The sequence below is a fragment of the Dasypus novemcinctus genome, chromosome 9 (assembly GCF_030445035.2).
Source record: "Dasypus novemcinctus isolate mDasNov1 chromosome 9, mDasNov1.1.hap2, whole genome shotgun sequence".
NCBI lineage: Eukaryota > Metazoa > Chordata > Mammalia > Cingulata > Dasypodidae > Dasypus > Dasypus novemcinctus.
The window spans coordinates 25,059,851-25,075,926 of record NC_080681.1 but is presented as its reverse complement, the minus strand read 5'-3'; the positions used below and the strand labels follow the sequence as shown (position 1 = coordinate 25,075,926).

The window sequence follows — 16,076 nt, the reverse complement described above, 5'->3', positions numbered from 1 at the left end:
TCCTGTTCTATTGGGGGTGGATCCATAGGTACCCACCAGTCCAGGCCAGGCAGGCCAGAAGTGCCTGCCGTTGCCTGAAAGACTGAAGAAACACAGCCCCTGTTTTACCTGACTTGGGGGCAGAGATGGAGCTATAGGTTTCCAACCTATATAGGTTTGGTCTGCGTGGGCCAAAAGTATCTGCGGTTACCCAGAGAGGCTGAGGAAGCATAGCTCCCCTCTTATCCTTTTGGGCAGGGAAGGACCTACTGGTGCCTGAATATCCAGTCTGTGAGCTGAAAGCACCTGCAGTTTCCCAGAGAAGCTGAAGAGACCCTGGTCCCCTCCTATCCTATGGGGTTGGAAGGATGGAGGTGGAATTGAAGGTACTCGACAACTCAGTTTATGTAGGCTGAAAGTGCCTTCAGTTGCCCAGACAGGCCAAGTAAACACAGCTCCTTTCCTATCCTATGGGGGTGCAGGAATGGAACCCCAGGTGTCCAGCTACTCAGTCTGCCAGCCAAATGTACCTGCAGTACCTAGGCTGGTGCAGGTCCCATCAGCTTCCTCCCTATCAAAGGTGGGGCTGGAGCCTAGGCTAGGGCTGTAGTCCAATCTAGGTAGAAAGAAGCTGGTCCTTACTGTCACTGTGATTTTCAGTCTGCTCCTCTTCCCTTCATGCTGTGGGTGGGGTCAAAATGGCAGCTACTGGCCTCTTTCTAACTTGGACCAATCTGTTTTTAGGGTTATACTTTAGCCAGCCAAACTTACTAATCAGTAGCTGAAGTCAGTGGCCAACTGTTTCTTCCTTCCCTGTTTTTGGGAAATGGAGCTTCCAATATCAGCCATAGAATAGCTCCTGAGGCGACTTCTGCCACCAGTGGAAGATGGGCATTGGCTTCCGTGGCGTGGTGTGCTCTACTCACAAATCTTCTCTGTTAATGTGCATTCTCCCCCTTCCATCCTTTCAAGGATGTTGCAGGATGCTCTTCTGGTCTCCTGGAGCTCCCTGACTGGTGCTTTAGATAGCTCTGGATGATTTATAATTGCCCTATAGCACCAGCTGACTCTTGGAGCTCCTTTCTGTGCCACCGTATTTTTAACACCTTATGTTAATGAGGTGCATTTGTTATATTTCTTGAAGGAACACTTCTATAATTGTACTATTAACTGTAGCCCATTATTTACAATTGGGTTCACTGTCAATGCTATACAGTCTTATTGGTTGTTTTTTGTTTTTTGTTTTAAGTCGATCTGTATTTATAGGCATGGAAAGATACTCATGATATATTACATAATGAAAAGAAAGGTGAGCCAAGCTTGATGCCATTTTTATAAAATAATCATAATAATGTTAGCTGAATGCTTTGGGTTCTGGGCTTTTAGGTTCTTTGCTATCTCACATGAAAGAATTTAGGGACACACCTTAGGATAGGCAAGGGAGTAAAGAGTTTATTAAGAAACAAGAAATGAGATAAGTATACAACCCAAGACTTGGGTGCTAGCAGCTAAAGATGAGATGCACACATGGGGCCCCAGGTTAATCCTTTTTAAAACATTTCCTTCCCTCCTTTCCTAATGTTGGGGAGGGGCCCCAGCTGTTTGCTGTTCTGATTAGTTGCCCCATGTGTTAGCTGTCAGGGGGACAATGGGGAGGCCTATTGTTTGGAGTTATCCAGGCCTTCCCTTTGACCGCACAAAGAGTTCCAAATGGGACCTCATGGCCAGGGTCTAAGTTATGATCTTTTTGGCTTTGTTATTAGTAGCAGGGCATTTCTAGGCGGGTCTTCATGGCCAAGTTCTCTGCTGGGTCCCAGCCCCCTTTCCTTTCTCCCTATACTAACCTGCTTCTACTCCCCCCTCTGCTCCCCCCCCCCCCCCCCACCGCCCCGAGAGTTTACACCCTTAATCTTATGGGGGAGCTGAAGTGTGATGGTCATTCTTCTGTAGCTGCTTCCCTCTGGTTAGGGGGAGTAGTCCCTGCCTGAGAGGATGTAAAACACTCTGGCTATTTTATTGAGGTTGAGGGAAGACAGGCCTGGCACAATGGTTCGAGCTGGATGAAATCCCCTTATGACTATTATCTTGTTCTGGAAGATGTCAATTCTGGAAGAAATACACTTAATTAGAATTTAAGATACATGGTCCTACTAAAAGGATAAAGAAGATGGTGGTAAGCAAGCCCCAAAAGGGGGCCAGCCTTGGCATACTGGACCAGAGTGTGAGAAAGGCCAGGTGCCTTCAGAGATTACACCTTCCAAAATTTGGTGGGAAACAGCATTCTTCCTTGAGTTCTTTTATGCTATTGGTTAACTCTGCTGGGTTTGGTATAAACTGTCAATCCCAGTTCCCACAGTGGTGGTTATGCATAGGACAGCTAGGAGAGGTATGGAGAGGCACTACCCTAGACATAAACTCACAAAGACAGTATAGGCAACAACAAGAAAGGCATATGGCAAGCAAAATAAAGGCAGTACTTAACAGAGCCATTCCTTTATCTTATAACAAATAGATAAAGAGAGACACAAACACACAACTCACTAATGTTACTTAGAATTGTAATTCTCTTACAAAATAAGTTTAAGTGTAAAATAACAATCAAAAACATCTCTTTGATGGCTATGTCTAATTAATCTGCACTTTTACACAAGAATTTTGTTGTTTTTGGTCATTATCTTGTAACCAAATTGTTCCCAGTGCCATAACGTACAATCTGCAACGTTTTCAGAACTTTGCTTATTTCCCATTTTGACTTTGACAGACCTTGGATAGCAATACCAATTCCAGTATAAACTCACTGAGATCATTGAAGTCTCAAGGAAAAACTTTTTTTTTTCATGACCTGCTGCTGTCAGAATTCCTGATGCTTAAGGTGGGAGATCCCCCACTCACCAGTGCTTGAAGATAACAGGACTTCAGCAGCTACTGGACTGGAAGAGTGGGGAGTTCAACTCAGCAGTTTCCTTAGAGGTCATGGGGTCCCTCTGGGCTCTGGATCAGAGTAGGTAAATGGGAATCCATACCTGGAAAATCATGAGAAAAAGCAGGGTTGTTAAAGCGAGTGGAAGAAATTTGAGACCAGTGTCTCAAATTTGCCTTCCCCCAAACTAGGGGGAGCAGAAGTTGCCATAGATACAAATGGGAGAATAGAGTAGTTACATACAATGGTGAGCAAGTACACCCAAGGGTGAGGCTAATCCTGAAATAACCACAAGCAAAGGTAAAACAGTTTAGAGTTACCCTCACAATAGCTAGCAAACAGGAGGGTTTGGCTTAACACCATAAACAAAGGTAAATTAGCCTAGGATTACCATCACAATAGCTCAAATCTAAGTAAGCTCATCACCAAATAACCATAATCAAAGATAAACAATTTAGAATTGCCATCACAATAGTAGGTCTAGGCTAAATCTACCCGTTATAGCAATTTCAGCTTTTGCTGTTTTATAATAAAGGTATTATATAATGATCTTAACTCTTAGTTACAGTTTCTAGTAAGTTTTCATTTAAAAACAAATTAGACACTTTTGTTTATTACCTAAGCAACTAAAACTACTTTATTAGTAACATTAACCTTGCTAAGTTTTCCTCCTTTTCCAGCAGCTGAACTGATTCCAATTGTGATTTCTTTTATACATCAAATTCAGTTGCAAGATAGTATTGAAATTTAAAAACTCATATTTAGGTTACCTTTGACCATTATCCAATTTGTAACAGGCGAACCCCAAAACTGATTTATGAGTTCCTAGACATGAGCAGACTGACAAAGAGTAAGCACAGATTAGAACAGAAGAGAGAATTTTACACATTTACTGAGCATAGGGAAAAACCTGAGAGAAGCCATTCTCCAGGAACTTTTTAATCTTAATTAATGGCTTAGGAGGAGGTTTCCTCTTCTACAGGGGAGAGGTTTAGTAAATGGCCTAGGTCTTGATTCCCCATTCATTCCCCTTATTAGGCACAATCAAGATGAGAGAGGTCCTGAGTGGCAAGTTAGGACCAAGTAGGTGGCTCCTATGTTAATTAAATTAAGATTCTTACCTGCCACATCAAGGATCACCCAAGGCTCCTCCTGGTTGATGGTTTATGCGTGAGACTTCAGGCCCCTCAGGCCCTTCCATCCTCACCTGTGGCAAGGCCCAGATAGTCTGGGTGGTGAGGCAGCTTGGGGCCAGGTTTCTGCTGACTTGGAGCTTGGATTCAGATGGCCCTGAGGTGACAGTGCCTCCTTTAAGGGTGGCAGCTGAAAGGTAAACCTATCCCAGACCTAATGCCTGCCACTCCTTAACTTCTCTATCCTGGCTGCGTGGTCTAGATTGTTGAAAACTGAGAAGGCTTTTTCTAAAAGGGAGTTAATGCAAGTCTGGGGGCCCAGGGAAAGTTTTTTTTACAGCTTTCTCTGGATATCCAAGCAGTCTGGCTAATAAAGTGAGTTCCTAGGAGGATTGGTCCTTTTCTGGAGTCCGGAACTATCAGAGGTTATTTTTATTGCTTCTGTCAGCTTTCCTTGAAATAAAGCTGGGTTTTTAGGTTCTGTCTCTGAGTAATTCCCTCAGCTTATTAAAACTGACTGGTTTGGTAGTACATTTCCTCATCCCTCTAAAGAGATATGACCACATGGCTCTGGCTCTCTGATCTATCTGGCCCCTCCTTTCCTCTTATACAGGTTTAACTGGAATTCAGGTTACCATAGAGAGGCTACTCCTGGCCATACTGTGACCACATGATGTGACAGGAAAAGATTAGCCTCTTTTTAGACCATCAGTAGGCAGGTTGTCCCAGTTCTTGAGAAAACAAGCCAATGGGGCGTCTGCTGGAATGCTGGAAAAGCCTCCCATTGTTCTAGGGGAGAAATGAAAAATAAGTCTGTCAGTCTGACTGAACTTTTAGCCTCCAAACCCAAGTTGCTTATGCCTTGGGGGACATTTGGAGTTGGCACCCTGGTTCACAGCATCCCAAAAACCCAGAGGCTGTGCCGGTGGGCATCCCTAGGGCATCCTAGATCTTGGGAGATGTCTGCATCTGGGTTCTAGACTGAAGCTACCAAGCTGGATTTTCTCCCTAGAAAAGGGACTGGCTAGAGACCTTTCTTTTGGCCTACTCTTGCAGAGGTCTTAGAAAGCGGCCGTGAGAAAGAGTTCATTTTATAGCCATTAACAGGGACCAAGTTTGCAGTTAAACTGAACATTAAGAGGCATGTTAAGAATCAGAGACTAATCTGTGGTTTACAGGCAGACAGTCTTGGGGAGGGCCTTGAGGTTATGGATTAAGAGGAATTGCAGGGCCTTCCAGGGGCTGAATAAAGAACTAACCTCTGGGCATGGCCCAGGGCGAGAGTCTCCCGTGGCCTTACTAATAAAACAAGAGGACACCAAGAGTCTATAATTAAAAGTCTAGACTCATCAGTCCTTGCCTCTTGGTCTTCTAGCTTGGCTTACCACATATGTTAGTGGAAAGCTTTGGGTTCTGGGCTTCCAGGTTCTTGGCTATGTCGCATAAAAGAATTTAAGGATTTAAGAATTTAAGGTAAGTAAGGGAGTAATGAGTATATTAAGAAACAAAACTAGAAATGAGGTAAGTACACGACTCAAGACATGGGTGCGAGTGTGCTACAGGGTGAGATGCACCCTATGGGTTTTTATTCTGATAACATATACTACTTAAAATTTCCCTTTTTAACCATACTCATATTTCTAATTCACTGCCATTAACTTCACAGTGTTGCGCTACTATCACCGCCATCCATTACCAAAATTTTTCCATCAACCCAAGTAGAAACTCTACAAAGTTAAGCATTAACTCTCCATTCCCTATCCCTACTCTGGACCATGGTAAACTATAATCTTGTTTCTGATATGGATTTGCTTATTCTAATTATTTCATGTCACTGAAACCATACACTATTTGACCTTTTCTGTCTGGCTTATTTCACTCAGCACAGTGTCTTCAAAGTTCATCCATGTTGTCACATGTATCTGAACTTCATCCCTTTATAATGCTGAATAATATTCTATTGTATGTATATACAACATTTGGTTTATCTGTTCATCAGTTGATGGACACCTGGGTTCCTTTCATCTTTTGGCAAATGCATATAATGCTGGTATGAACATTGGTGTGCAAATACCTGTTCAGATCCCTGCTTTCAATTCTTTTGGGTATATACCTAGAAGTGGAATTGATGGGTCATATGGTAATTCTATACTTAACTTTCTGAGGAATGCCAAACTGTTTTCCTCATTGGCTATAAAATTTTACATTCCCACCAACAATTAATGAGTATTCCTCTTTTTCTCCTTGCTCTCCAACACTTGTAATTTTTTTTTTAATTGTCACCATTCTAATGGGTTTTTTTTCTGAGACTAGAAATTTCATTTATTTATTTATATATTTTTACAAGATTAATTTATTTCTCCCCACTCCCTCGTTGTGTCTATCTTCCCTGTTTTTGTTTTTTTTAAGATTTATTTATTTCCATCCTCCCACCCTCCCCCATTGTCTGCTTTCTGTGTCCTTTTGCTGTGTATTCTTCTGTGTCTGCTTGTCTTCTCTTTAGGCAGTACCAGGAACTGATCTTGGGACCTTCCAGAGTGGGAGAGAGGTGCTCAATCTCTTACGCCACCTCAGCTCCCTGGTCAGCTGCGTCTCTTCCTGTCTCTCCTCTGTGTCTCTTTTTTTATGTCATCTTGCTGCGCTAGCTTGCTGCTTGGTCCAGTACTCCTGCATGGGGCAGCACTCTGCTGGGGCCCTAGAGTTTACCACCATGAGTTTAATCATGGTATTTAGTTCATATTTAGTTCACATTTTATTTATCCATTTCATTAGTTCATATTTTAGCAATTGCAAATAATGCTGCTATGAACATCGGTGTGCAAATGTCAGTTCACGTCCTTGCTCTCAGTTCTAAATATATTCCTAGTAATGGTATTGGTGGCTCATTCGGTAGTTCTATTTTCAGCTTCCTGAGGTACTGCCATACTGTCTTCCACAGCGGCTGCACCATTCTACATTCCTACCATCAGTGAGTGTTCCTGTTTCTCCATACCCTTTCTGGCAGTTGTAGTTTTCTATTTTATTTTTTTTAATGGCCGTTCTGCAAGGTCCAAAATGATACCTCATTGTAGTTTTGATCTGCATTTTCCTAACAGCTGGTGATGTTGAGCATTATTTCATGTGCTTTTGGCTATTTGTATTTCCTCTTTGGCGAAATGTCTATTCAAGTCTTTTGCCTATTTTTTAATTAGGTTGCTTGTCTTTTTATCATTGAGTTGCGTGATCTCTTTATATATCATGGATATCAAACCCTTATCTGATATGTTGTTTCCAAATATTTTCTACCATTGAGTAGGCTGCCTTTTTACTTTCTTAGCAAGTCTTTTGAAGAACAGAAGTGTTTAACTTTAAGGAAGTCCTATTTATCTACTTTTTCTTACATTGCTTGTGCTCTGGATGTTAAGGTTTAAGAAACTACTGTTGACCACAAGATCTTGAAGATGTTTTCCTACGTTTTCTTCTAGGAGTTTTATGGTAGTAGCTTTTATATTTAGGTACTTGATCCATTTTGAGTTAATTTTTGTATAAGCTGTGAGATAGGGGTCTTCTTTCTTTCTTTTGGATATGGATATCCTATTCTCCCAGCACCATTTGTTGACTAGATTGTTCTGGCCCATCAGGGTGCTCACATCACTTGACCATAGATGTGAGGGTGTATTTCTGAGTTCTCTATTTGGTTCCACTGGTCAGCCTATCTTTATGCCAGTACCGTGCAGTTCTAACCACTGTAGCTAAGTAGTATGCATTAATTTATTTTATTTTTTTGGAGGAGGTACTGGGGATTGAACCCAGGACTTGTACGTGGGAAGCAGGTGCTCCTCAGATAAAAATAAAATTAAAGTAATGTGCTTTAAAGTCAGGAAGTGAGAGTCCTCCAACTTCGTTCTTCCTTTTTCAGACATTTTTGGCTATTTGGGGCCAGTTACCCCAAATGTATTGAGTAATTTTTCCTCTTATTCAAATTTTTGGAAGAGTTTAAACAGGATTGGTGTTAATGCTTTTAGAAATGCTTGATAGAATTCACCTGTGAAGCTATCTGGTCCTGGACTTTATTTTGTTGGGAGATTTTTGATGACTGATTCAGTCTCTTTAAATGTGATTGGTTTGTTGAGTTCTTCTAATTAGAATTAATGTAGTTTGTGCATTTCTAGGTATTTGTCCATTTCATTATTAGATTATCTAATTTGTTTGCACACAATATTTCATAAATCCTCTTTTTAAAAAAATATTATATCCTGCATTTTATTCAATTCCATAGGACAAAAATAGTAACTTAGGCTAAGACATCCATTTCAATTAAGTATATTTGTTGAGTCACAAGATTTGATAATAAAAATACTGGATCTAGGGGACAATTTCCAGTTGGTCCAGGGAGGCTCCTAGCCCTGCACGGACAGTAACATAAAAATAATGTCTCTTCAGCATGCAGAGAGAAGGCCACCCTTAGTAGAGTGGTTCAGCCTCACAGCAATGGCAGGAGCCATCTTATTAACAGCACTGTACATTTTTCTTTTTAAGTTATATACACATCCTTTTGGGAGAAGAGGTAACACTATGGTACCAAAGATTAACCGAAAAACAAAACAAAACAAAAACACACCAAAAACATTGCACACCAAAAAGGACACAGATAAATAATAAAAACATTCAACTGCTGAACTATAGCAACATCAAGCCACTTGGGTTTTCTTTTCCCAATGCTTGACACATCCCCAAATAAATCATTCTATGTTAAGAGATGGTATGACATGGTGATGTTACATCTCATCAATGTAGAAAACAGAATTGTGTAGCTAAGTGTTCATTTCCAATAGAAATAAACTGATGATGAGTGTTTGAAACTCTTTTTGCTTAGTTACCTCATGGCAGAAACAGTCCATCTTCTGATGGTAATTTGTTGTTGTATTAGAAACAGATTGTTCTCTTTTTCCTCTTTTAACTGAGAAGACTGATTCTTTCTTCCGGAGTGATATAACTCCTTGCACAGCTATCTAGCTACCCATGATATCCCTTGCACAATTTTTTTGGAAGGCAGTTAAGAAGTTAAGAGTGTCAGGTTCTACCTCACTTACAATGTGCAAAAATGAGGTACACAAAACATCTTCTCTTCAAGTTTAGATTTTGCCCCAGTCTCCCAGCATGCTGGCTTACAGGTGGGACCAGGGTCATTAGTTAACTTGATGCAATGAACAAAGTAATCAACCTAAAATTGTATTTTGAATAATAAGAGGACATTGTGCTTTGTTTTAATATGAGAAGATAATCAGGAATTCAGAAAATTTCCAAGTTATGTCCAATTATACTCCCAGACACTTGATATTTCTTTCCATTTTACTGTTCACAATAACCAGTGTTATATGAATCCTGTTTTTGGGTGTGTAAAAAAGAGACCACTGCTTACAGTAAAATGGCTTTTATTGATGTCACAGTCCTAAAGTTAATTCATCAAAGTTTTGTTAGAATTTTTAAGGGCTTTGTAGAAAAGTTAAATCAATTTAAGAAATGGCAGGCCCAAGTTTATTGAGGAGCTGACAAATATTGGTGGTTTTTCTGTTTAAGTAGCATAAATTTCTCATATTGTTTGACCTTAAAACAAAACAAGAAATTTTAACAGTTTCTTTTCTCGTTTTCCTTAAACTGACATACTATTTGTAAAATACTTTATATCCTTTTTTCAAATTATAGGCAAAACTCCCTAATATAAAATACTAAAAGTATAGTAGTATAAATTAAAAGCTTGCAACCATGTTATACAAACATTACCTTTTTATTGTACAGCACTGATAATGTGAAACATTTACTACAACTGTTTGTTGTGAATAATTTATGATGATGTTTGTCTGTAACTGGTTCCAAATGTTGAGCTATGGACCACACTACATTTTTTATTTTGTAGAACAATGTCCACATAATAGCTACAAACATATAAATAAAAAAAGTTTTATTAGTTAACTGACAGGTCCTTGCACATGAAAAAGCATACTTAACAATAAAACTTAACAGTTTTGCCTACACTGAAATAATTCACTTTTTAAAATAAATCTGCTTAAAAAAAAATCACAAAAGCAGTTATATTCTGCAGTATAAAACCTTCATTTAAGGTTAGGACTATTATATTGTCTGTTTCGTGCATAATCTTATTTATAAATACTACAGATACAGATACTTTATTCATATACCATATGGGGGTGCTAGGTCACTTCTTTAATATTTCTAAAAACATAGTTCAAGTTTTTAACTAATTTGAACAAAACCGTCAAATAGATTTAACTGGAATGCGACAGGGCCCATTTTCTCCCTCCAGGAGAAGCAGCAACATGGACGTGGTCTAAGCTTCCATTCCTGATGTGGTTTCCAGTGACTTCTTTTTGTGACTTAAGATTTATTGAAATGGTTGTCTAGTTCTCAGTGACAGACTCCTTGTTGAAAGAAGTACCAGGCAACTTTTACAGCCATCCAGGAGCCACACAATGGATTTTCTGCTATGGATAAAATTTTAAAGAGAATCTAGGCATATAAGGTCCTAAGACTAGTGCTCAGACTTCAACATCTGTATGTGGGGTAGAACAAAGATAGAATCAGAGTCCACACACCAAGTTTGTACTGATCTCCTTGTTATCCCCAATAAACCTCAGGAATGGCCGGCTGGCTCCCATATCTGAACTTGCTTTGTCCAAGCCAAAGTTTTGTTTTATTTTTCATTTGTCTCAATATACTTACTAATTTCTCTTACAGGTTCTTCTTTGACCCACTGATTGTTTAGGAGTGGATTGTTTAGCCTCTCTACATTTGCACATTTTCCCATTTCCTACCTATTATTGATTTCCAGCTTAATTGTGTTCTGATCCGAGAAGTTGTTTTGTATAATTTCAGCCTTTTTATATTTATTGAGACTAGCTTTGTGACCCAACATGTTGCCTATAAGTTGAAAGATCCATGAGCATTTGAGAAGAATGTATGAACTGCTGATTTGGTGTGCAATATATGCCTCTCAGTTCCGGTTTATCATATTATTCAAGTTCTCTATTTCCTTGTTGATCTTCTTTCTAGTTGTTCTGTATATTGATGTGAGTGGCATGTTGAAGTCTCCGACTATTATTGTAGAGACATCTGTTTTTCCTTTCAGTTTTACCAGAGTTTGCGTCATGTATTTTGGAGTACCCTGGTTAGGTGCATAGATATTTATGACTTATTTTGTTCTGGTCAATTGCCTCTTTTATTTATATGTAATGGCTTTCTGTATAATCACTGTTTTTTGCATTTAAAGTCTGTTTTGTCTCATATTAGTATAGCTACCCTTGCTCTTTTTTGGTTATTGTTTGCATGAAATATATTTTTCTAACCTTTCACTTTTAGCCTATTTGTGTCTTTGGGTCTAAGGTGAGTCTCTTGTAGACAGTTCGTGGATGGCTCATGTTTTTTTATTCATTCTGTCAGCCCATATCTTTTTTTTTTTTTTAAGATTTATTTACCTTATTTTTCTTTCTTTATCCTCCTCTCCCCCAGATGGTTCTCTTTTCTGTCTGCTCATTGTTTTGCTCACGTTCTCCAGGAGGCACTGGGAACTGAACCTGGGACCACCCACATGAGAGGCGAGTGCCCAACAGCCCAAGCCACATCCACTCCCCTCAGGCTGCAGCGTCCGCTGGCTTGGGGCATCTGCTTGTTGCAACAGGGGGCAGCGTCTAGCTGCAACAGGGGTGGTGTTTGCTTGTCTACTTTTTTAGGAAGCACTGGGACCCGAACCTGGACCTCCCATATGGTAGGTGGGTACCTAGCTGGTTGAGCCACGTCTGCTTCCCAGCCTGTATCTTTTGATTGAGGAGTTTAATACATTCACACTCAGTGTTATTACTGTAAATGCATTAATTACTTCAACCATTTTATTCTTTGGCTTTCATGTCATATCTTATTTTCATGTGTTTTTTTAATCTTTTTTATTATCCTTTCTAATAGTCTTTACTTCTATACTCTCATCCAAGCTTCTCTCCTGTCTTTTCCTTTTTGGTTGCAGAACTCCCTTTAGTGTTTCCTGCAAAGCTGGATTCTTATCTATGAACTCTTAATTTCTGATCATTTGTGAATATTTTAAATTCACCTTTATAATTAAAGGACAATTTTGCCAGATAAAGAATTCTTTCCTGGCAATTTTTCTCTTTCAGTATCTTAATTATATCATTCACTGTCTTCTCCCCTCCAAGGTTTCTGATGAGAAATCCACACTAAGTTTTACTGGGTATCCCTTGTATGTGATGGTTTGCCTCTCCTTTGCTGCTTTCAGAATTTTCTCTTTATCTTTGGCACATGTATGTGTCTTGGAGTAGGTCTATCAGATATTTTCTGATTGGCATATGTTGTGCTTCTTGGACAGATAAATTCATGTCTTTCATGAGGGTTGGGAAATATTTAGCCATTATTTCCTCAAATATTCTTTTTGTACCCTCACCCTTCTCTTCTCCCTCTGAAACTCCCATGGCATATATGTAGTTGAGCCTCATGCTATCTTTCAACTCCCTGAGCCCCTGCTCAAATCAGGGCCATGGACTCAATAATGGGTTGCAGCCAGTTTCCAAGGGCCTTGTGGAGTGAGGCTGTTAAAGCCTGCAAAAGCCTCTTTATTTTTTATCTTCTTTGCATGTGCTTTCTTGGTCTGTCAGCAGATGGTGCTGTTTGACAGACGGTTCCACTTCACAGCCGGGTCAGAATGTGTTTACTGTAACAAAGACCAAGCTGGTGGTGCCTCAAAACAGGGCTGCTCAGAGCCAAGCCTTACAAAACAAACTTTCACAGAAGATACTCTCCTCCTTTGGCCAGCCCCCCTGCCCTTTTCCCAGGGAGGAAATAATTCCACTCCCTTCTGTGTCCTCTTAGCAACCAATCCAGGTCATTAGGGAGGGTGTTTGAGAAGATAGGATTGCTTTAGTCTCCTGCCAGCTCCCAATGCAAACAATGTTGGGACCCCACGCCAGTCCTGGAAGGGCATGACTCAGATAGAGCAGAACAGATTTGTTGGCCAAAAGCTGAATCAGCTATAGGCCCCAGTGCCATCTGCTCCAGGGGTGGAGGGATGAGCACAGCAGCTGCAACTTTTACTTAATCCTTTTCCATCAAGTCTCTTTTTCTTTGCCCCCCTTTCTTAGTGGTTTCTGACCTTTCCCTTGTGTCCTAAGGCCTACAACAGTGTTACGGACAATTTCTGCTTGTGCTCTAGCGATTTTTCTGGTGAAGAAGTGAGTCCTAGGTCTCTATTCTTCCATCATACCAGAAGTGTGATAAAGTCTTTTGATGCACAAAAGTTTTTAATTTTGATGAGGTCCCATTTATCTATTTTTTCTTTTGTTGTTTGTGCTTTCAGTGTAAAGTTTAAGAAACCACTGCCTATGCAAGATCCTGAAGATGCTTCCCAATTATTCTTCTGGATATTTTATAGTTCTGGTTCTTATATTTAGTTCTTTGATCCATTTTTAAAAATATATTCATAATTTTTTTTTATTACCCCTCCTTGTGGCTTTTTGTGTGCTGTCTGCTCTGTGTCCATTCACTGTGCACTTTTCTGTGTTTTTGCTCGTCTACCTTTTTTTTGGTTGTTGTGTCACCTTGCTGAGTCGGCTCTCCGTGGCACTTGCAGGCTGGGCGGTGCTCTGCAGCATCAGCGTGCCAGCCTGCCTTCACAAGGAGGCCCTGGAACATGAACCCAGGGCCTCCCGTATGGTAGACGGGAGCCCAACTGATTGAACCACAGCCACTTCCCTCTTAATTTATTTTTAAAAGATATATAGATCACACAAAATGTTACATTTTAAAAATACAGGGGGAAAGCGCCTGTGGCTCAATCAATTGTGCTCCCATCTACCATATGGGAGGCCCTGGGTTCAAGTCCCAAGGCCTCCTTGTGAAGGCAAGATGGTCTGCGCCACATGGAGAGCTAATGGCCTGCGCCGTGCGGAGAGCAGTTGCAGCAAGATGATGCAACAAAGGGAGACAAGCACACACAGAACACACAGCAAATGGACACAGAGAGCAGATAGCAAACAAGCTGCAAGGGGGGGGAGTGATAAATAATCTATAAAAAAAAATACATAGGGGATTCTCATATGCCCTACCCATCATACCCCCCACTTTTCCCACATATTACACCTCTTTTCCCTCTCCCTGCCTTCAGCAACTCCAGTGGCCACTGTCTCCACATCAAAGATATAATTTCTTTGATCCGTTTTGAATTAATTCTTGTATATGGTGTGAGGTAGGGTCCACTTTCTTTCTTTGCCACGTGGATATCCACTTCTCCTGGCACCATTTGTTGAAGAGACTGTTCTTTCCCAATTTTGTGATCTTTGCCTCCTTTTCAAAAATCAGTTGGCAATTAATGTGTGTATTGATTTCTGAACTTGTTTGATTCCATTGGTCTTTATGTCTGTCTTTGAACAGCCATGCTGTTTTGATCACAGTGGCTTTGTAATAAGTTCTAAGATAGAGACATGGGAGTCCTCCAAGTTAATTCTTCTTTTTCAGTATGTCTTGGGCTGTTGATTTTCCATTTCTGCAGAGAAGGCTGTTGGATTTCTTATTGGGATTGCACTGAATTTGTAAATTGTTTTGGGTAGTATGACAGTTTGAGATTCTTTTTGTGAGTCCCAAAAAAGAGAAAGATTATGTTTGTAAACTAATCTTTTCCTCTGGGTGTGATACCTTTTGATTGTATCAAATTCAGTGAGGGGCCTCCAATTAAGTTTACTTGATAAAATGAATTTAGCACTTCTGATTGGCTACATCAGTAAGGCATAACTCAGGTTGAGTCCCTGACCGCTTGGTGGGCCAATATAAACGAACACTCAAGAAGATGCAAGAGGAGAAAACTGTCATTTTGATCCTGCCATGTGACAGAAAGGAGAAAGCTCAAACAGCTAAGGTCTTTGGGAAAGATGAGCCATTTGTTTGGTAGCTTACAGCTGACTTTGAGAAGAGTCGAGACCAGTATGCAGAGAAACTAGCCCTGCCAGGAGAGAGAGGAAGCCCTGAGAAACAAGCCCTATGCCAGTCTGCAGCTGAGAGGAAGCCCAGAGGGGAGAGGTGAGCGACTATCTTGCTTCAATACATGGCAACTGACTTTATGAGAAAGCAACCTTGAGTTGGACTCTTTAAGGCCTTGTAACTGAAAGCTCTAACTCCAAATAAATATCCTTTCTAAAAGCCAATGGATTTCTCATACTTTGAATCAGCACCCTTTTGGCAGACTAATACAGATAGGATTGACATCTTAACAATATTGTCTTTCAATCCATGAAGAAATGTCCTTCCATTTATTTAGGGCCTCTTGATGTCTTTTAGCAGTGTTCTCTAGTTTTCTATATATGAGTCCTTTACATCCTTGGTTAGATTTATTCCTAGATAGTTGATTCTGGAAGTTGCTGCTGAAAATGGAATTTTTTTCTTGATTTCTTCTTCAGATTGTTCATTACTAATGTATAGAAACATCACTGACTTTTGGATGTTCATCTTGTACCCCTTTGCTGAATTCATTATTAATTCCAATAGCTTTGCTTTGGATTTTTCAGGTATTTGTCCATTTAGGGCCATGCTGTCTACAAACAGGGACTTTTCACTTCTTCCTTTTCATTTTGATGTGTTTTATTTCTCCCACTTGCATAATTGCTTTAGCTAGAAATTCTAGTCCTAAAGTTAAATAACAGTGGTGATATGGGTATCCTTATATTGTTCCTGATCTTAGAGGGAAAGCTTTTAGTCTTTCACCATTGAGTATGAAAGCTGTGGGTTCTTATACGCCCTTAATCATATTGAGGAAGTTTCTAAATATTTTTCATAAAGAAGGCATTTTGTCAATGCCTCTTCTGCATTAATTGAGATGATCATGTTTTTTACTTCTGTTGTGTTAATGTATAGTATATTAGTTAATTTTCTTATGTTGAATTATCCTTGCTTCCCTTTGTTATCTTTAACACAACACTTTCCAGTTGATCTCTGCTTTTGCTAAGGCAACAGAGGGAATGTAAGATTCTCATTCTTTAATCTACTTACCTTTCAAA

At 40.0% G+C, this 16,076-nt stretch overlaps 1 protein-coding gene across 4 annotated transcripts in view; it reads left to right on the top strand.

The window, feature by feature from the left end:
• The window catches only part of SLC35A3 (solute carrier family 35 member A3), a 75,737-nt gene that overhangs the window by 38,175 nt on the left and 21,486 nt on the right, over positions 1-16,076 (top strand). The gene's annotated exons all lie outside the window — the stretch shown is intronic.